Below are 22,631 nucleotides of genomic sequence, written 5' to 3'. Positions count from 1 at the left end.
CTGCAGTGCTGGTTGTAGTCCTTCATTACATCTGCAGTGCTGGTTGTAGTCCTTCATTACAGCTGCAGTGCTGGTTGTAGTCCTTCATTACAGCTGCAGTGCTGGTTGTAGTCCTTCATTACAGCTGCAGTGCTGGTTGTAGTCCTTCATTACAGCTGCAGTGCTGGCTGTAGTCCTTCATTACAGATGCAGTGCTGGTTGTAGTCCTTCATTACAGCTGCAGTGCTGGTTGTAGTCCTTCATTACAGCTGCAGTGCTGGTTGTAGTCATTCATTACAGCTGCAGTGCTGGTTGTAGTCCTTCATTACAGCTGCAGTGCTGGTTGTAGTCCTTCATTACAGCTGCAGTGCTGGTTGTAGTCTTTCCTTACAGCTGCAGTGCTGGTTGTAGTCCTTCATTACTGCTGCAGTGCTGGTTGTAGTCATTCATTACAGCTGCAGTGCTGGTTGTAGTCATTCATTACAGCTGCAGTGCTGGTTGTAGTCATTCATTACAGCTGCAGTGCTGGTTGTAGCGTGAGTGGAAGTAGGAAGAACGCACATTTTATGGCTTATGAAAATGTTGAACAAAGTGTTGACAACGCTGAATAACAACTCAAACAGGAACTTACGCATAAAACCAACCGTTCATTGCTTTATTCGTTGTCTCTCTCTAGTCATGGTTTTAAAAGTCTTGAAATCCCACAGTATCACCTTCGCTGTGCGTTCAAGGTTTCTTTTTACAGCTCAAGGAAACTGTGCAGACACGGTGATCTGAGCTGTCTGATTGGCCAGCGGTAGACCTATAGGTGCACTTGATTTGCTCTCTGGGTCTGCTGGGTAGGCGGAGTTCTACCTTCAGACACGTGAAATGGTTAAAAATGGGAACACTTTGCCTTCCCGGCACTAGGACTGCTGAATCAAGTGCAACTACCGCCAACAGCGCAAAGCGGGAAAAAAATGTCAAGGCAAGGCTTTACCCTTGCCTTGACATAAATGTTTGGTGATCGACTAGGAATGCCTTGGAGATCGACCAATCAAGATAGAGATGTCTCAATGGTTCACTGTTGATACACTACCCTGAGGTAGAGAAGTCAGAATGGTTCGTTGTTGGTACACTACCCTGAGGTAGAGAAGTCTGAATGGTTCATTGTTGGTACACTACCCTGAGGTAGAGAAGTCTGAATGGTTCATTGTTGGTACACTACCCTGAGGTAGAGAAGTCTGAATGGTTCATTGTTGGTACACTACCCTGAGGTAGAGAAGTCTGAATGGTTCATTGTTGGTACACTACCCTGAGGTAGAGGAGTCTGAATGGTTCACTGTTGGTACACTACCCTGAGGTAGAGGAGTCTGAATGGTTCATTGTTGGTACACTACCCTGAGGTAGAGAAGTCAGAATGGTTCATTGTTGGTACACTACCCTGAGGTAGAGAAGTCTGAATGGTTCACTGTTGGTACACTACCCTGAGGTAGAGAAGTCTGAATGGTTCACTGTTGGTACACTACCCTGAGGTAGAGAAGTCTGAATGGTTCACTGTTGGTACACTACCCTGAGGTAGAGAAGTCTGAATGGTTCACTGTTGGTACACTACCCTGAGGTAGAGAAGTCTGAATGGTTCGTTGTTGGTACACTACCCTGAGGTAGAGAAGTCAGAATGGTTCATTGTTGGTACACTACCCTGAGGTAGAGAAGTCTGAATGGTTCATTGTTGGTACACTACCCTGAGGTAGAGAAGTCAGAATGGTTCATTGTTGGTACACTACCCTGAGGTAGAGAAGTCTGAATGGTTCATTGTTGGTACACTACCCTGAGGTAGAGAAGTCTGAATGGTTCATTGTTGGTACACTACCCTGAGGTAGAGAAGTCTGAATGGTTCATTGTTGGTACACTACCCTGAGGTAGAGAAGTCTGAATGGTTCATTGTTGGTACACTACCCTGAGGTAGAGGAGTCTGAATGGTTCACTGTTGGTACACTACCCTGAGGTAGAGAAGTCTGAATGGTTCATTGTTGGTACACTACCCTGAGGTAGAGAAGTCTGAATGGTTCACTGTTGGTACACTACCCTGAGGTAGAGAAGTCTGAATGGTTCATTGTTGGTACACTACCCTGAGGTAGAGAAGTCTGAATGGTTCATTGTTGATACACTACCCTGAGGTAGAGAAGTCAGAATGGTTCATTGTTGGTACACTACCCTGAGGTAGAGAAGTCTGAATGGTTCATTGTTGGTACACTACCCTGAGGTAGAGAAGTCTGAATGGTTCACTGTTGGTACACTACCCTGAGGTAGAGAAGTCTGAATGGTTCACTGTTGGTACACTACCCTGAGGTAGAGAAGTCAGAATGGTTCATTGTTGGTACACTACCCTGAGGTAGAGAAGTCAGAATGGTTCATTGTTGGTACACTACCCTGAGGTAGAGAAGTCTGAATGGTTCGTTGTTGGTATAGGCTGCATGATATTACTAAGGTAAATATCTCTGTAGCGAATACAAACCAAGAAGTGCATCTCAAATAGCACCTTATTCATTTTGTAGTGCACTACTTTAGACCAGAGCCCCATCAAAAGTAGTATACTATAAAGGGAATAGGGCTCTGGTCTAAAGTAGTGCACTATCAAGGGAATAGGGCTCTGGTCTAAAGTAGTGCACTATCAAGGGAATAGGGTGCCATTTGGGACAAGAATACAAATGAAATTCCCTTGGCAACATCCCGAGGAGAAGATCACGGATATATGATAGGGAAGGCACGGTATCTTTACAGTGAGAGAGAGAGGCTGTGTGACCTTGGAAAGACAAGAAAACATTAACAAAATGTACAATAACCATGGTGCCATGGATTCCATGTGGGTGGTTTCAGCATGCTCCTTAACAGACGTAAAACATCGTGTTTTTAATCTAGGTAGGAGTATCGGCTCGGATTTGGATATTTCCATATTTAAAAAGAGTTGGAGTTGCCTTTCAGATCATAATGAATAAGATTACATGGACAGAGGGACCTAAACACCTGATCCTAGACCAACACTCCTTCTCGGAAATGCTTTACAATCAATATAGACTCCACTCCATCAATAACAGGCTTCTCCCTACATGCTGCGGTTACATGTAGCTCCTCTCAATGTGGCCAATGGCTTATTCATCCAGTCATACATTCAAACTGCTCTCCTCTCTACTATGTTCAAACTTCTCTCTGCTCTGCTCTCTACTGTGTTCAAACTGCACTCTGCTCTGTTCTCTACTGTGGTCAATCTACACTCTGCTCTGCTCTCTCTGCTCTCTACTGTGTTCAAACTGCACTCTGCTCTCTCCTCTGCTGTCTTTGCTAAACTGTGTTCTAACTGCACTCTGCTCTGCTCTCTGCTGTGTTCAATCTGCACTCTGCTCAGCTCTCTCTCTCTACTGTGTCTCTGCTCTACTCTCTCTCCTCTACTGTGTTCAAACTGCACTCTGCTCTCTACTGTGTTCATATTGTACTCTGCTCTGCTCTCTACTGTGTTCAAACGTCTCTCTGCGCTGCTCTCTTCTGTGACATTGTTTGTTGTTGCCGGGGGTCGATGTGAATGGCATTCTTTTATGATGCTGTATATTGTGTTCCCTGTGGCCTCGTTTAGATCTGATTACAGGCAATGTAAAGAAAGCGTAATGAAGGAAAACGATGACAAGGCAAAGGGAGGAGAGGTATGGGAGGAGATGGAGAGGGAGAGGGAAAAGGAGGAGATGGAAAGGGAGGAGAGGGAACGAGAGAAGGAAATAGAGGAGAAGGAAAGAGATGAGAAGGAACGAGAGAATGAAAGAGAGGAGAAGGAACGAGAGAAGGAAAGAGAGGAAAGGGAAAGAAAAGGGGAGGATAGGGAAGAAAGGAAAGGAAAAAGAATGAAGGGCAAGCAAGACAAAGTGAATATGGTACATTCACAGTCGACTCTCAGTAGACTCAGTACACTCACAGTACACTCACAGTATACTCAGTACACTCACAGTACACTCACAGTAGATTCACAGTAGACTCAGTACACCCACAGTAGACTCAGTACACTAAAAGTAGACACAGTAGACTCAGTATCTAGATCAAAAGGTGAGCCCGGATAGGGCAAAGACGATGACCTACTCTCAACATCATAGTAGTGTTCTGCTGCAGAGCCTTGTCAACAGACATCTCTGGTCCTCTGTGGTTCTGTCCACCCCTATAATACTTTCATAATGTCTACCAGTCATTCAGCAGACATGTTTATTCAAAGCATCTTACAGTGATTGGAACCACATTAGCCCAATGTGTCTGGCCTGGCCCGCTGGTCTCCTCCTCTCCTCTCCTCTCCTCTCCTCTCCTCTCCTCTCCTCTCCTCTCCTCTCCTCTCCTCTCCTCTCCTCTCCTCTCCTCTCCTCTCCTCTCCTCTCCTCTCCTCTCCCCTCCCCTCCCCTCCCCTCCTCTCCTCTGTCTCCCCCAGTTCAGCTCTCTCTGCAGTGTCAGCTCATTAGCACACAGACCTCATACCGCCTCACTTGGGTGAAGGAAAAAAATCCATACCCCCCACCAACCCCCACCTCAAAGTAACACACACCGGCAAATGAGCTGGGACTGAGTTCTGCAGTGGAGAGGTGGGGTGGTGGAGAGGTGGGTCTGAGAGGTGAGGGAGATGAAGTAGAGAAAGCAGCCCCCATATCACAGTTAGCCAGCCAAAGAAGCGTGGGCTGGGCTGTTACTCTGCCATGGCGTCCTAACTAACGGACACGCCCTGCGCCCTCTCCTTCACGCTGTTGATAGGGACACAGAAACAATAAGCAAATGAGTAAATAAATAAGAGATAATGGCGTTGGTAATTTCACGCGTGTTGAAGGAGCAAGGGAGCATGGGAGAAAGAGGGCTTGATATCAGAATCTAATTAAAACCGTGAAGGCAGGAGCAGAGACAGTCTTCTTCTTAGCTTAGAGAGAGGATCGGGCTCCTGAGGGAGCCGCTGCGGCCCCATTTCTGCTTTCTTACTCACACACAACGCCACCACCATGCACATCTTACAGCAGCTTGATGAAGAGTGTGTGTGTGTGTGTGTGTGTGTGTGTGTGTGTGTGTGTGTGTGTGTGTGTGTGTGTGTGTGTGTGTGTGTGTGTGTGTGTGTGTGTGTGTGTGTGTGTGTGTGTGTGCATGTGGGTGCGTTTGTGTATCGCGTCTATACGCTGTGTGTGAGAAATGTACGAGCCTTTGATGATGTTGAGGAAAGTGTGGAAAAGCAACGTGTACTCTGTCTGTCTCTGCACTGAAAACAGTGTGAAGTCGTCAACAACCATTCCAGTTTGTTGTGGGAACTGTTTCTTTGATGAGTTTATGAAGCCGTCTGCTGGGGGTTCAATCTGCCTCTCCTCTTCTGTATGACTAGAACACACTGTCCTACATATTGGCCTAGGCTCAGAGGAAACCCCAAATGCCACCATATTCCCTATATAGTGTACTACTGTTGACAATATTCCCCATATAGTGCACTACTGTTGACCATATTCCCTATGTGGTGCACTACTGTTGACCACTACTGTTGACCACTACTGTTGGCCCTGGGTCCTGATCAAAAGTAGTGCACTATAAAGGGACGTGTTCCATTTGGGAGGTAGACTCAGTCTTCTTCTCAACATGAAGGCTGTCAAACTGTTGTTGGACCTGACTAGCACATTCTTTATCTAACAGCGGAATGACATGTTATTCTCCGTCAACATGACCAGCAGCATGTACTGTACTAGATCTGAGCCTCTTGTTTTCTGTTTGGGTAGCTAGCTAACGTAGCATCCTGGGACTCCTGTCAAGCTGAGCCTGCAAATAGCAGACAGCTCCTGCTGAGCTACGGCACGATAGTCACACACGCACCCACGGGCATGCACGCGTGCGCACACACACACACACACACACACACACAACTGTGAGCACAATAGTCCTCAGATGGTCACTTCGCATCAGTGCCGGAAATCTTTCTCTCTGAATGTGACAAGAATATTGTTTAATTGAGAGTCAGTGTGTGTGTTGAGCCATTCTGATGCTACTGATGTTGTTTGTACCACAGTTGTACCAGTGCTGGGCCCGTAGTCACAAAAGCCTCTCAGAGTGCTGATCTAGGATCAGTTGGCCTTTTAGATCATTATGAATACAATTAAATGGAAAGGTAAGGTAAGGACCTGATCCAAGATCAGCACTCCTACTCTTTGTGGATATGGGCTTTGGTCATGAGTTTTCAAAATAAAAGCACTGACGAAGGCAGTGAGGCATGTTAGTATGTTAGCCGGTAGCTTGCTAGCTAATGTTAGATAGTTGACCTAAAGTTCAGTAAGCCAGGTAGCTAGTTAGTTACCAAGCTAAGTTTCTGCTAACTAGCTAATAAAGTTAACTGGCTGGCAATGTATTTAGCTTGCCAATGACCTAACTAGAAACTAGTTTGTCAGCAACACCGCAAGTTAGCTACTGTTAGCTAGATAACTGTTACTGTAAATTGCCATATTGGCATTGTTGCACCACTGACAGGAGAGAAAATGTTGGAACTCCCAAGAATTGTTACATTTACAGAGTAGCTCAGAGTCTGAGAATTAGTTTATTACAGATAATTAAATAATATTAGTTAGGCAGCCAATAAACATACTAAAACCGTTCATGCTTGAGCCGATCGTTGCCCCAGATCAAAGAGTTTGTTCTTGTAGCAGTAACAACACAGATAAACACCTCAGCTAGGGGGTCGGCGTAGCTGCCAGATATCGGCAGAGTAGGAGTGTGTGTGTTGTAGAGGGACGGTGGCGATACAGCACAACATCCTAGTGGATGGTGATGTATTACATCCAGGTCAGAGGTTCCTGCCAGTCTGTCTGGATGGTGATGTATTACATCCAGGTCAGAGGTTCCTGTCAGTCTGTCTGGATGGTGATGTGTTACATCCAAGTCAGAGGTTCCTGTCAGTCTGTCTGGATGGTGGCTGTATTACATCCAGGTCAGAGGTTCCTGTCAGTCTGTCTGGATGGTGATGTATTACATCCAGTCAGAGGTTCCTGTCAGTCTGTCTGGATGGTGATGTATTACATCCAGGTCAGAGGTTCCTGTCAGTCTGTCTGGATGGTGGCTGTATTACATCCAGGTCAGAGGTTCCTGTCAGTCTGTCTGGATGGTGATGTATTACATCCAGGTCAGAGGTTCCTGTCAGTCTGTCTGGATGGTGATGTATTACATCCAGGTCAGAGGTTCCTGTCAGTCTGTCTGGATGGTGATGTATTACATCCAGTCAGAGGTTCCTGTCAGTCTGTCTGGATGGTGATGTGTTACATCCAGGTCAGAGGTTCCTGTCAGTCTGTCTGGATGGTGATGTATTACATCCAGGTCAGAGGTTCCTGTCAGTCTGTCTGGATGGTGGCTGTATTACATCCAGGTCAGAGGTTCCTGTCAGTCTGTCTGGATGGTGATGTATTACATCCAGGTCAGAGGTTCCTGTCAGTCTGTCTGGATGGTGATGTATTACATCCAGGTCAGAGGTTCCTGTCAGTCTGTCTGGATGGTGATGTATTACATCCAGTCAGAGGTTCCTGTCAGTCTGTCTGGATGGTGATGTATTACATCCAGGTCAGAGGTTCCTGTCAGTCTGTCTGGATGGTGATGTATTACATCCAGTCAGAGGTTCCTGTCAGTCTGTCTGGATGGTGGCTGTATTACATCCAGGTCAGAGGTTCCTGTCAGTCTGTCTGGATGGTGATGTATTACATCCAGTCAGAGGTTCCTGTCAGTCTGTCTGGATGGTGGCTGTATTACATCCAGGTCAGAGGTTCCTGTCAGTGTGTCTGGATGGTGATGTATTACATCCAGTCAGAGGTTCCTGTCAGTCTGTCTGGATGGTGATGTATTACATCCAGGTCAGAGGTTCCTGTCAGTCTGTCTGGATGGTGATGTATTACATCCAGTCAGAGGTTCCTGTCAGTCTGTCTGGATGGTGATGTATTACATCCAGGTCAGAGGTTCCTGTCAGTCTGTCTGGATGGTGATGTATTACATCCAGTCAGAGGTTCCTGTCAGTCTGTCTGGATGGTGATGTATTACATCCAGGTCAGAGGTTCCTGTCAGTCTGTCTGGATGGTGATGTATTACATCCAGTCAGAGGTTCCTGTCAGTCTGTCTGGATGGTGATGTATTACATCCAGGTCAGAGGATCCTGTCAGTGTGTCTGGATGGTGATGTATTACATCCAGTCAGAGGTTCCTGTCAGTCTGTCTGGATGGTGATGTATTACATCCAGTCAGAGGTTCCTGTCAGTCTGTCTGGATGGTGATGTATTACATCCAGTCAGAGGTTCCTGTCAGTCTGTCTGGATGGTGGCTGTATTACATCCAGGTCAGAGGTTCCTGTCAGTGTGTCTGGATGGTGATGTATTACATCCAGTCAGAGGTTCCTGTCAGTCTGTCTGGATGGTGATGTATTACATCCAGGTCAGAGGTTCCTGTCAGTCTGTCTGGATGGTGATGTATTACATCCAGTCAGAGGTTCCTGTCAGTCTGTCTGGATGGTGATGTATTACATCCAGGTCAGAGGATCCTGTCAGTGTGTCTGGATGGTGATGTATTACATCCAGTCAGAGGTTCCTGTCAGTCTGTCTGGATGGTGATGTATTACATCCAGGTCAGAGGTTCCTGTCAGTCTGTCTGGATGGTGATGTATTACATCCAGGTCAGAGGTTCCTGTCAGTCTGTCTGGTGATGTATTACATCCAGGTCAGAGGTCCCTGTCAGTCTGTCTGGATGGTGATGTATTACATCCAGTCAGAGGTTCCTGTCAGTCTGTCTGGATGGTGATGTATTACATCCAGTCAGAGGTTCCTGTCAGTCTGTCTGGATGGTGATGTATTACATCCAGGTCAGAGGTTCCTGTCAGTCTGTCTGGATGGTGATGTATTACATCCAGTCAGAGGTTCCTGTCAGTCTGTCTGGATGGTGATGTATTACATCCAGGTCAGAGGTTCCTGTCAGTCTGTCTGGATGGTGATGTATTACATCCAGTCAGAGGTTCCTGTCAGTCTGTCTGGATGGTGGCTGTATTACATCCAGGTCAGAGGTTCCTGTCAGTCTGTCTGGATGGTGATGTATTACATCCAGTCAGAGGTTCCTGTCAGTCTGTCTGGATGGTGATGTATTACATCCAGGTCAGAGGTTCCTGTCAGTCTGTCTGGATGGTGATGTCTTCCATCCAGTCAGAGGTTCCTGTCAGTCTGTCTGGATGGTGATGTATTACATCCAGGTCAGAGGTTCCTGTCAGTCTGTCTGGATTGTGGCTGTATTACATCCAGTCAGAGGTTCCTGTCAGTCTGTCTGGATGGTGATGTATTACATCCAGTCAGAGGTTCCTGTCAGTCTGTCTGGATGGTGATGTATTACATCCAGTCAGAGGTTCCTGTCAGTCTGTCTGGATGGTGATGTATTACATCCAGGTCAGAGGTTCCTGTCAGTCTGTCTGGATGGTGACTGTATTACATCCAGGTCAGAGGTTCCTGTCAGTCTGTCTGGATGGTGGCTGTATTACATCCAGGTCAGAGGTTCCTGTCAGTCTGTCTGGATGGTGACTGTATTACATCCAGGTCAGAGGTTCCTGTCAGTCTGTCTGGATGGTGGCTGTATTACATCCAGGTCAGAGGTTCCTGTCAGTCTGTCTGGATGGTGATGTATTACATCCAGTCAGAGGTTCCTGTCAGTCTGTCTGGATGGTGATGTATTACATCCAGTCAGAAGTTCCTGTCAGTCTGTCTGGATGGTGGCTGTATTACATCCAGGTCAGAGGTTCCTGTCAGTGTGTCTGGATGGTGATGTATTACATCCAGGTCAGAGGTTCCTGTCAGTCTGTCTGGATGGTGGCTGTATTACATCCAGTCAGAGGTTCCTGTCAGTCTGTCTGGATGGTGATGTATTACATCCAGTCAGAGGTTCCTGTCAGTCTGTCTGGATGGTGATGTATTACATCCAGGTCAGAGGTTCCTGTCAGTCTGTCTGGTGATGTATTACATCCAGGTCAGAGGTTCCTGTCAGTCTGTCTGGATGGTGATGTATTACATCCAGGTCAGAGGTTCCTGTCAGTCTGTCTGGTGATGTATTACATCCAGGTCAGAGGTCCCTGTCAGTCTGTCTGGATGGTGATGTATTACATCCAGTCAGAGGTTCCTGTCAGTCTGTCTGGATGGTGATGTATTACATCCAGGTCAGAGGTTCCTGTCAGTCTGTCTGGATGGTGATGTATTACATCCAGTCAGAGGTTCCTGTCAGTCTGTCTGGATGGTGATGTATTACATCCAGTCAGAAGTTCCTGTCAGTCTGTCTGGATGGTGGCTGTATTACATCCAGGTCAGAGGTTCCTGTCAGTGTGTCTGGATGGTGATGTATTACATCCAGGTCAGAGGTTCCTGTCAGTCTGTCTGGATGGTGGCTGTATTACATCCAGTCAGAGGTTCCTGTCAGTCTGTCTGGATGGTGATGTATTACATCCAGTCAGAGGTTCCTGTCAGTCTGTCTGGATGGTGATGTATTACATCCAGGTCAGAGGTTCCTGTCAGTCTGTCTGGATGGTGATGTATTACATCCAGGTCAGAGGTTCCTGTCAGTCTGTCTGGATGGTGATGTATTACATCCAGTCAGAGGTTCCTGTCAGTCTGTCTGGATGGTGGCTGTATTACATCCAGGTCAGAGGTTCCTGTCAGTGTGTCTGGATGGTGATGTATTACATCCAGTCAGAGGTTCCTGTCAGTCTGTCTGGATGGTGATGTATTACATCCAGGTCAGAGGTTCCTGTCAGTCTGTCTGGATGGTGATGTATTACATCCAGTCAGAGGTTCCTGTCAGTCTGTCTGGATGGTGATGTATTACATCCAGGTCAGAGGTTCCTGTCAGTCTGTCTGGATGGTGATGTATTACATCCAGTCAGAGGTTCCTGTCAGTCTGTCTGGATGGTGATGTATTACATCCAGGTCAGAGGTTCCTGTCAGTCTGTCTGGATGGTGATGTATTACATCCAGTCAGAGGTTCCTGTCAGTCTGTCTGGATGGTGATGTATTACATCCAGGTCAGAGGATCCTGTCAGTGTGTCTGGATGGTGATGTATTACATCCAGTCAGAGGTTCCTGTCAGTCTGTCTGGATGGTGATGTATTACATCCAGTCAGAGGTTCCTGTCAGTCTGTCTGGATGGTGATGTATTACATCCAGTCAGAGGTTCCTGTCAGTCTGTCTGGATGGTGGCTGTATTACATCCAGGTCAGAGGTTCCTGTCAGTGTGTCTGGATGGTGATGTATTACATCCAGTCAGAGGTTCCTGTCAGTCTGTCTGGATGGTGATGTATTACATCCAGGTCAGAGGTTCCTGTCAGTCTGTCTGGATGGTGATGTATTACATCCAGTCAGAGGTTCCTGTCAGTCTGTCTGGATGGTGATGTATTACATCCAGGTCAGAGGATCCTGTCAGTGTGTCTGGATGGTGATGTATTACATCCAGTCAGAGGTTCCTGTCAGTCTGTCTGGATGGTGATGTATTACATCCAGGTCAGAGGTTCCTGTCAGTCTGTCTGGATGGTGATGTATTACATCCAGGTCAGAGGTTCCTGTCAGTCTGTCTGGTGATGTATTACATCCAGGTCAGAGGTCCCTGTCAGTCTGTCTGGATGGTGATGTATTACATCCAGTCAGAGGTTCCTGTCAGTCTGTCTGGATGGTGATGTATTACATCCAGTCAGAGGTTCCTGTCAGTCTGTCTGGATGGTGATGTATTACATCCAGGTCAGAGGTTCCTGTCAGTCTGTCTGGATGGTGATGTATTACATCCAGTCAGAGGTTCCTGTCAGTCTGTCTGGATGGTGATGTATTACATCCAGGTCAGAGGTTCCTGTCAGTCTGTCTGGATGGTGATGTATTACATCCAGTCAGAGGTTCCTGTCAGTCTGTCTGGATGGTGGCTGTATTACATCCAGGTCAGAGGTTCCTGTCAGTCTGTCTGGATGGTGATGTATTACATCCAGTCAGAGGTTCCTGTCAGTCTGTCTGGATGGTGATGTATTACATCCAGGTCAGAGGTTCCTGTCAGTCTGTCTGGATGGTGATGTATTACATCCAGTCAGAGGTTCCTGTCAGTCTGTCTGGATGGTGATGTATTACATCCAGGTCAGAGGTTCCTGTCAGTCTGTCTGGATTGTGGCTGTATTACATCCAGTCAGAGGTTCCTGTCAGTCTGTCTGGATGGTGATGTATTACATCCAGGTCAGAGGTTCCTGTCAGTCTGTCTGGATGGTGATGTATTACATCCAGTCAGAGGTTCCTGTCAGTCTGTCTGGATGGTGATGTATTACATCCAGGTCAGAGGTTCCTGTCAGTCTGTCTGGATGGTGACTGTATTACATCCAGGTCAGAGGTTCCTGTCAGTCTGTCTGGATGGTGGCTGTATTACATCCAGGTCAGAGGTTCCTGTCAGTCTGTCTGGATGGTGACTGTATTACATCCAGGTCAGAGGTTCCTGTCAGTCTGTCTGGATGGTGGCTGTATTACATCCAGGTCAGAGGTTCCTGTCAGTCTGTCTGGATGGTGATGTATTACATCCAGTCAGAGGTTCCTGTCAGTCTGTCTGGATGGTGATGTATTACATCCAGTCAGAAGTTCCTGTCAGTCTGTCTGGATGGTGGCTGTATTACATCCAGGTCAGAGGTTCCTGTCAGTGTGTCTGGATGGTGATGTATTACATCCAGGTCAGAGGTTCCTGTCAGTCTGTCTGGATGGTGGCTGTATTACATCCAGTCAGAGGTTCCTGTCAGTCTGTCTGGATGGTGATGTATTACATCCAGTCAGAGGTTCCTGTCAGTCTGTCTGGATGGTGATGTATTACATCCAGGTCAGAGGTTCCTGTCAGTCTGTCTGGTGATGTATTACATCCAGGTCAGAGGTTCCTGTCAGTCTGTCTGGATGGTGATGTATTACATCCAGGTCAGAGGTTCCTGTCAGTCTGTCTGGTGATGTATTACATCCAGGTCAGAGGTCCCTGTCAGTCTGTCTGGATGGTGATGTATTACATCCAGTCAGAGGTTCCTGTCAGTCTGTCTGGATGGTGATGTATTACATCCAGGTCAGAGGTTCCTGTCAGTCTGTCTGGATGGTGATGTATTACATCCAGTCAGAAGTTCCTGTCAGTCTGTCTGGATGGTGATGTATTACATCCAGTCAGAAGTTCCTGTCAGTCTGTCTGGATGGTGGCTGTATTACATCCAGGTCAGAGGTTCCTGTCAGTGTGTCTGGATGGTGATGTATTACATCCAGGTCAGAGGTTCCTGTCAGTCTGTCTGGATGGTGGCTGTATTACATCCAGTCAGAGGTTCCTGTCAGTCTGTCTGGATGGTGATGTATTACATCCAGTCAGAGGTTCCTGTCAGTCTGTCTGGATGGTGATGTATTACATCCAGGTCAGAGGTTCCTGTCAGTCTGTCTGGATGGTGATGTATTACATCCAGTCAGAGGTTCGTGTCAGTCTGTCTGGATGGTGATGTATTACATCCAGGTCAGAGGTTCCTGTCAGTGTGTCTGGATGGTGATGTATTACATCCAGTCAGAGGTTCCTGTCAGTCTGTCTGGATGGTGATGTATTACATCCAGTCAGAGGTTCCTGTCAGTCTGTCTGGATGGTGATGTATTACATCCAGGTCAGAGGTTCCTGTCAGTCTGTCTGGATGGTGATGTATTACATCCAGGTCAGAGGTTCCTGTCAGTCTGTCTGGATGGTGATGTATTACATCCAGTCAGAAGTTCCTGTCAGTCTGTCTGGATGGTGGCTGTATTACATCCAGGTCAGAGGTTCCTGTCAGTGTGTCTGGATGGTGATGTATTACATCCAGGTCAGAGGTTCCTGTCAGTCTGTCTGGATGGTGGCTGTATTACATCCAGGTCAGAGGTTCCTGTCAGTCTGTCTGGATGGTGATGTATTACATCCAGGTCAGAGGTTCCTGTCAGTCTGTCTGGATGGTGATGTATAACATCCAGGTCAGAGGTTCCTGTCAGTGTGTCTGGATGGTGATGTATTACATCCAGGTCAGAGGTCCCTGTCAGTCTGTCTGGATGGTGATGTATTACATCCAGGGCAGAGGTTCCTGTCAGTCTGTCTGGATGGTGGCTGTATTACATCCAGGTCAGAGGTTCCTGTCAGTCTGTCTGGATGGTGGCTGTATTACATCCAGGTCAGAGGTTCCTGTCAGTCTGTCTGGATGGTGATGTATTACATCCAGTCAGAGGTTCCTGTCAGTCTGTCTGGATGGTGATGTATTACATCCAGGTCAGAGGTTCCTGTCAGTCTGTCTGGATGGTGATGCATTACATCCAGTCAGAGGTTCCTGTCAGTCTGTCTGGATGGTGATGTATTACATCCAGGTCAGAGGTTCCTGTCAGTCTGTCTGGATGGTGATGCATTACATCCAGTCAGAGGTTCCTGTCAGTCTGTCTGGATGGTGATGTATTACATCCAGGTCAGAGGTTCCTGTCAGTCTGTCTGGATGGTGATGCATTACATCCAGTCAGAGGTTCCTGTCAGTCTGTCTGGATGGTGATGTATTACATCCAGGTCAGAGGTTCCTGTCAGTCTGTCTGGATGTTTGCATATTACATCCAGTCAGAGGTTCCTGTCAGTCTGTCTGGATGGTGATGTATTACATCCAGGTCAGAGGTTCCTGTCAGTCTGTCTGGATGGTGATGTATTACATCCAGGTCAGAGGTTCCTGTCAGTCTGTCTGGATGGTGATGTATTACATCCAGGTCAGAGGTTCCTGTCAGTCTGTCTGGATGGTGATGTATTACATCCAGGTCAGAGGTTCCTGTCAGTCTGTCTGGTGACTGTATATATTGGACGTGTCACTAATCCTTATGAGGGACTTCCTGGTAGAAGAGTTTACTCGACCAGTCAGCAGCCGCTATGTCAGTTTTAAATAATTTGTGAGATTTTGCTTGATTATAAATTGTTAAAGGTTAATATCAGTAGTGGGTAGGTGCTCAATATATATAATCAGTCTCCTATAACGATGTTTACCACCTGCGCTGTTCGGCGTGATGGTAACACATTCACCTTTTGATTATATGATTAGAGTTGAAATCGCAGACAGCATTATGATTCATGAAATCTCATTCTAACCAATAATGGAGCGTGCTCATTATAAATAGATTGTGATTTAGTTTCGGTATCAGACTAACTTTTCTTATGATTGTGTTTATCGCCAGTTAACCCTATGGGCACAAGGGAGAATTGGACGAGGTGTACGGCATCACATCCCTGCGTGTATCATTTCTTCCATAAGGCATTAACATAGGGTTTGAGTTTGAATAAAAAAAGTTAATTTAGTAAATCTAGACTGCTGTAATTGTTTGACATAGGCCATATACCTGCGCCTTATGTAAAAATAGTATTAGTTATCTTTTCCACTATAACAACAGGTTCAAGCGTAACCTGATAAACTTGCTTTGAAGATAAAGCTACTTTCAACATGCACTAATCCCATGTCCCTGTCGCTAGAGTAGTGACTTCAACTAGCTTAGTATGCTATCTATTGGAAAGGAATGGTTACTACACTGGGCAGCTAGTTGGCAGAGTCAAAGTAGACTTTAATAATATATGCCATGTAGCAGATGCCTTTATCCTAAGCGAACTGGGTACATGGTAGTGGAAACAGACCATAGAAACAAGATTACACTTTTGATATCATGGATAGTCATTCTTCGCATCTACAGTATATCTCTGTCTATGAATTTGAGAGTGGTTACATTTCTCCAGCCCCATCCCTCAGCTTTTTACCGAAACAGGAGCAGGGAGGCTCTTTGCTATTCTTTCTACTGCTGATTGGCACTTTAAGAAGTTGAAATGCAGATTAAATACAAACTGAAATATGTTAAAGATACTATAAAAATGTCCCATCACTTAAGACAGTTAGTGAATACACAGCATCCAGCACAACAAACAATCAATCAAATATATTTTACAAAAGCCCGTTTTACATCAAAATAATAATCACAGTGGTTATAGAGGGAGCAACAGTTCAACACCTCAGAAGCAAATGTCAGTTGGCTTTTCATAGCTGATCATTTATAGGTTGAGAGAGTCGATACAGCAGGATTGGGATAAGGTAGCACATCCGTTGAAACGGGTAAAAAAATAAAGAAAAATCAGTGGAAAAGCAATTCCACTCTGATTCCCTTTATGGATGGGCGTATCTTTGAATTGGCTGTTGAATGGCCTGCTCCTTCTCCATTTTCAGAACACCAGCCCGCTCCCCCCAAAGTGATTGATAGTATATCTTGGCACTGTGATGATTGTGATTCTGAGCTCTCAGGTTCATACAGTGAGTTATGGTCTTCACTGATCTCACTCTCCGTCAGCTCCATCTGTAGTGTATAGGAGCAGGACTAGGTTGTACTGATGGTTGTGATCGTAATTACATTTAACATTTACACTTAAGTCATTTAGCAGACGCTCTTATCCAGAGCGACTTACAAATTGGTAATCTAGCTGGGCCCCGAGTTCTTTAGTGATAGTGCCTGTGGACCTCTTCTCCAACGCAGCACAGGAACACTCTGGCACCCAGGGGTCAGTTTGGCAGGCTGTACTAACTGTCCTTTCCTGTTGGTAGAAAACAATCAAGGCATCTATAGTTATATTCAAGAATCACTGCAGATACTTGAAATAAACAATAGCCTTAGAAATAACATGGATTTGAATGTACCTCCTCCGCCTCCTGCACAGTCTCCTCCAGGATGAAAACATTTTGTTAAGACAACTAAACCCAAATATATTTGCTGGCATGAACACGCTAACTGTCTGTTATGCTTTGACACACACACACACACACACACACACACACACACACTTATTGTTCAGCAAACTTTAGCTATGTCAACTTCAGTCTAACTAAATGAAGTGGAACTAACAAAACATTACAAAAACAAACATGTATTACAGTACTTAACTATCTGAGGCGGAAGCTAGCTACAGTAACTGCCTAATAACGGGAACACGGAGAAACTGTAGCAATTTTAGTTGCAGTTGAGTTGCTTGCTAAAGTTATTTGCTGGGGGGTGTTACACAAAACACTTCAGACGCAATTAGCTAGTTATCTACAACTTGAGTTGCAACAACGTTGTCCAGAGTCTAACGCTAGCCTAGTCAACAACAGTCATGACCGGATAATGTTACCTCGGGCTCCATTGCATTGACTCGCGTTGCCTCCTCCGTTCAGTCGCTTTTGCTTGACTCCAGTCAGCGATGTTGATGATCGGTCAGTCGGTCGGTAACCCCTACCCTCAAAATTTCAAATGCAGGTCCAAGCAGAGGGCTTCAACGTAGGACTATGTCTCCTTTCCATTCGGAAACTCCCGGTTGCCGCATCGAAAGTTCCCTTCATCGCGAAGTGCTGTCTGCAGATCCTGCTAGCGCCAGCTGGCACGCCCTTCAGGACATGGAGCCACTTCTTCAAAAGTTGTGGGTCCTTGAGCAGCCGATGCTAGTTTACTGAGTTTGTTTTGTTGTTGAGCCAATTCATACAGCCTGGTGCTATACATTTCATGTTTGAATTACTACTTGTTGTTGCGCACAGCTAAACTCACTCTCTTCGATTCACTCTCGGCGTGTAAACACAACACGCACTGGCGTCAGTCGTTACTATGGCGATCCAAAATGGCGCTGATCGAGGCTCAAAAAACCTTGTCGACGATCAACATACTAAATATAGAGATGTTGTTATGTTAAATGTACATGTTTAGTATTAGTGGATTGAATACATCTCTTTTATTTAACCTTTATTTAAGTGGCTTGGATAAAAAATAATTTAAAAAAAATATAGGACAAAACACACATCACCACAAGAGGGACATCACAACACTACATAAAGAGAGACCTAAGACAACACCTTAGCAAGGCAGCAACACATGACAACACAGCATGGTGGCAAAACACAACTTTGCTTTGATTTACTTCCTAAAGTGTTTCCATTCCTCTTTAAACAACTGGTACTGGTAGAGTAGTGAGGATGATACGTACGTCAGTTTAAACAACCGGTACTGGTAGAGTAGTGAGGATGATACGTACGTCAGTTTAAACAACTGGTACTGGTAGAGTAGTGAGGATGATACATACGTCAGTTTAAACAACTGGTACTGGTAGAGTAGTGAGGATGATACGTACGTCAGTTTAAACAACTGGTACTGGTAGAGTAGTGAGGATGATACATACGTCAGTTTAAACAACTGGTACTGGTAGAGTATTGAGGATGATACGGACGTCAGTTTAAACAACTGGTACTGGTAGAGTAGTGAGGATGATACATACGTCAGTTTAAACAACTGGTACTGGTAGAGTAGTGAGGATGATACATACGTCAGTTTAAACAACTGGTACTGGTAGAGTATTGAGGATGATACGGACGTCAGTTTAAACAACTGGTACTGGTAGAGTAGTGAGGATGATACGTACATTGTTTAAACAACTGGTACTGGTAGAGTAGTGAGGATGATACGGACGTCAGTTTAAACAACTGGTACTGGTAGAGTAGTGAGGATGATACATACGTCAGTTTAAACAACTGGTACTGGTAGAGTAGTGAGGATGATACGTACGTCAGTTTAAACAACTGGTACTGGTAGAGTAGTGAGGATGATACATACGTTGTTTAAACAACTGGTACTGGTAGAGTAGTGAGGATGATACGGACGTCAGTTTAAACAACTGGTACTGGTAGAGTAAGTGAGGATGATACATACGTTGTTTAAACAACTGGTACTGGTAGAGTAGTGGGGATGATACATACGTTGTTTAAACAACTGGTACTGGTAGAGTAGTGAGGATGATACGTACGACAGTTTAAACAACTGGTACTGGTAGAGTAGTGAGGATGATACATACATCAGTTTAAACAACTGGTACTGGTAGAGTAGTGAGGATGATACGTACGTTGTTTAAACAACTGGTACTGGTAGAGTAGTGAGGATGATACATACGTTGTTTAAACAACTGGTACTGGTAGAGTAGTGAGGATGATACGTACGTCAGTTTAAACAACTGGTACTGGTAGAGTAGTGAGGATGATACATACATCAGTTTAAACAACTGGTACTGGTAGAGTAGTGAGGATGATACATACATCAGTTTAAACAACTGGTACTGGTAGAGTAGTGAGGATGATACGTACGTTGTTTAAACAACTGGTACTGGTAGAGTAGTGAGGATGATACATACGTTGTTTAAACAACTGGTACTGGTAGAGTAGTGAGGATGATACGTACGTCAGTTTAAACAACTGGTACTGGTAGAGTAGTGAGGATGATACATACGTCAGTTTAAACAACTGGTACTGGTAGAGTAGTGAGGATGATACGTACGTCAGTTTAAACAACTGGTACTGGTAGAGTAGTGAGGATGATACATACGTTGTTTAAACAACTGGTACTGGTAGAGTAGTGAGGATGATACGGACGTCAGTTTAAACAACTGGTACTGGTAGAGTAAGTGAGGATGATACATACGTTGTTTAAACAACTGGTACTGGTAGAGTAGTGGGGATGATACATACGTTGTTTAAACAACCGGTACTGGTAGAGTAGTGAGGATGATACGTACGACAGTTTAAACAACTGGTACTGGTAGAGTAGTGAGGATGATACATACATCAGTTTAAACAACTGGTACTGGTAGAGTAGTGAGGATGATACGTACGTTGTTTAAACAACTGGTACTGGTAGAGTAGTGAGGATGATACATACGTCAGTTTAAACAACTGGTACTGGTAGAGTAGTGAGGATGATACGTACGTCAGTTTAAACAACTGGTACTGGTAGAGTAGTGAGGATGATACATACATCAGTTTAAACAACTGGTACTGGTAGAGTAGTGAGGATGATACATACATCAGTTTAAACAACTGGTACTGGTAGAGTAGTGAGGATGATACGTACGTTGTTTAAACAACTGGTACTGGTAGAGTAGTGAGGATGATACATACGTTGTTTAAACAACTGGTACTGGTAGAGTAGTGAGGATGATACGTACGTCAGTTTAAACAACTGGTACTGGTAGAGTAGTGAGGATGATACATACGTCAGTTTAAACAACTGGTACTGGTAGAGTAGTGGGGATGATACATACGTTGTTTAAACAACTGGTACTGGTAGAGTAGTGAGGATGATACGTACGACAGTTTAAACAACTGGTACTGGTAGAGTAGTGAGGATGATACGTACATCAGTTTAAACAACTGGTACTGGTAGAGTAGTGAGGATGATACATACGTCAGTTTAAACAACTGGTACTGGTAGAGTAGTGAGGATGATACATACGTCAGTTTAAACAACTGGTACTGGTAGAGTAGTGAGGATGATACGTACGTCAGTTTAAACAACTGGTACTGGTAGAGTAGTGAGGATGATACATACGTCAGTTTAAACAACTGGTACTGGTAGAGTAGTGAGGATGATACATATGTCAGTTTAAACAACTGGTACTGGTAGAGTAGTGAGGATGATACGTACATCAGTTTAAACAACTGGTACTGGTAGAGTAGTGAGGATGATACATACGTCAGTTTAAACAACTGGTACTGGTAGAGTAGTGAGGATGATACATACGTCAGTTTAAACAACTGGTACTGGTAGAGTAGTGAGGATGATACGTACGTCAGTTTAAACAACTGGTACTGGTAGAGTAGTGAGGATGATACATACGTCAGTTTAAACAACTGGTACTGGTAGAGTAGTGAGGATGATACATACGACAGTTTAAACAACTGGTACTGGTAGAGTAGTGAGGATGATACGTACGTCAGTTTAAACAACTGGTACTGGTAGAGTAGTGAGGATGATACATACGTCAGTTTAAACAACTGGTACTGATAGAGTAGTGAGGATGATACGTACATCAGTTTAAACAACTGGTACTGGTAGAGTAGTGAGGATGATACATACGTCAGTTTAAACAACTGGTACTGGTAGAGTAGTGAGGATGATACGTACGTCAGTTTAAACAACTGGTACTGGTAGAGTAGTGAGGATGATACATACATCAGTTTAAACAACTGGTACTGGTAGAGTAGTGAGGATGATACATAAGTCAGTTTAAACAACTGGTACTGGTAGAGTAGTGAGGATGATACGTACGTTGTTTAAACAACTGGTACTGGTAGAGTAGTGAGGATGATACGTACGTCAGTTTAAACAACTGGTACTGGTAGAGTAGTGAGGATGATACATACGTCAGTTTAAACAACTGGTACTGGTAGAGTAGTGAGGATGATACATACGTCAGTTTAAACAACTGGTACTGGTAGAGTAGTGAGGATGATACATACGACAGTTTAAACAACTGGTACTGGTAGAGTAGTGAGGATGATACGTACGTCAGTTTAAACAACTGGTACTGGTAGAGTAGTGCGGATGATACATACGTCAGTTTAAACAACTGGTACTGATAGAGTAGTGAGGATGATACGTACATCAGTTTAAACAACTGGTACTGGTAGAGTAGTGAGGATGATACATACGTCAGTTTAAACAACTGGTACTGGTAGAGTAGTGAGGATGATACGTACGTCAGTTTAAACAACTGGTACTGGTAGAGTAGTGAGGATGATACATACATCAGTTTAAACAACTGGTACTGGTAGAGTAGTGAGGATGATACATACGTCAGTTTAAACAACTGGTACTGGTAGAGTAGTGAGGATGATACGTACGTTGTTTAAACAACTGGTACTGGTAGAGTAGTGAGGATGATACGTATGTCAGTTTAAACAACTGGTACTGGTAGAGTAGTGAGGATGATACGTACGTTGTTTAAACAACTGGTACTGGTAGAGTAGTGAGGATGATACGTACGTCAGTTTAAACAACTGGTACTGGTAGAGTAGTGAGGATGATACGTACGTTGTTTAAACAACTGGTACTGGTAGAGTAGTGAGGATGATACATACGTCAGTTTAAACAACTGGTACTGGTAGAGTAGTGAGGATGATACGTACGTTGTTTAAACAACTGGTACTGGTAGAGTAGTGAGGATGATACGTACGTCAGTTTAAACAACTGGTACTGGTAGAGTAGTGAGGATGATACATACGTCAGTTTAAACAACTGGTACTGATAGAGTAGTGAGGATGATACGTACATCAGTTTAAACAACTGGTACTGGTAGAGTAGTGAGGATGATCCATACGTCAGTTTCAACAACTGGTACTGGTAGAGTAGTGAGGATGATACGTACGTCAGTTTAAACAACTGGTACTGGTAGAGTAGTGAGGATGATACATACATCAGTTTAAACAACTGGTACTGGTAGAGTAGTGAGGATGATACATATGTCAGTTTAAACAACTGGTACTGGTAGAGTAGTGAGGATGATACATACGTCAGTTTAAACAACTGGTACTGGTAGAGTAGTGAGGATGATACGTACGTTGTTTAAACAACTGGTACTGGTAGAGTAGTGAGGATGATACGTACGTCAGTTTAAACAACTGGTACTGGTAGAGTAGTGAGGATGATACATACGTCAGTTTAAACAACTGGTACTGGTAGAGTAGTGAGGATGATACATATGTCAGTTTAAACAACTGGTACTGGTAGAGTAGTGAGGATGATACGTATGTTGTTTAAACAACTGGTACTGGTAGAGTAGTGA

At 44.7% G+C, this 22,631-nt stretch overlaps 1 protein-coding gene and 1 long non-coding RNA gene across 3 annotated transcripts in view; one reads left to right on the top strand and one right to left on the bottom strand.

The window, feature by feature from the left end:
- The window catches only part of LOC139574756 (glutamate receptor 3-like), a 328,769-nt gene that overhangs the window by 4,477 nt on the left and 301,661 nt on the right, over nucleotides 1-22,631 (top strand). The gene's annotated exons all lie outside the window — the stretch shown is intronic.
- LOC139572535 (uncharacterized) lies at nucleotides 15,557-17,420 on the bottom strand. The gene is made up of 3 exons (XR_011674455.1): nucleotides 17,166-17,420; nucleotides 16,467-16,592; nucleotides 15,557-16,357 (listed from the first exon to the last, which is right to left on the bottom strand). It is a non-coding gene; the product is annotated as an uncharacterized lncRNA (long non-coding RNA).

Source organism: Salvelinus alpinus, chromosome 4 (assembly GCF_045679555.1).
Source record: "Salvelinus alpinus chromosome 4, SLU_Salpinus.1, whole genome shotgun sequence".
NCBI classification, from domain to species: Eukaryota; Metazoa; Chordata; class Actinopteri; order Salmoniformes; family Salmonidae; genus Salvelinus; species Salvelinus alpinus.
The sequence above is the reverse complement of the archived record's forward strand: the minus strand, read 5'-3'. Positions and strand labels throughout refer to the sequence as shown.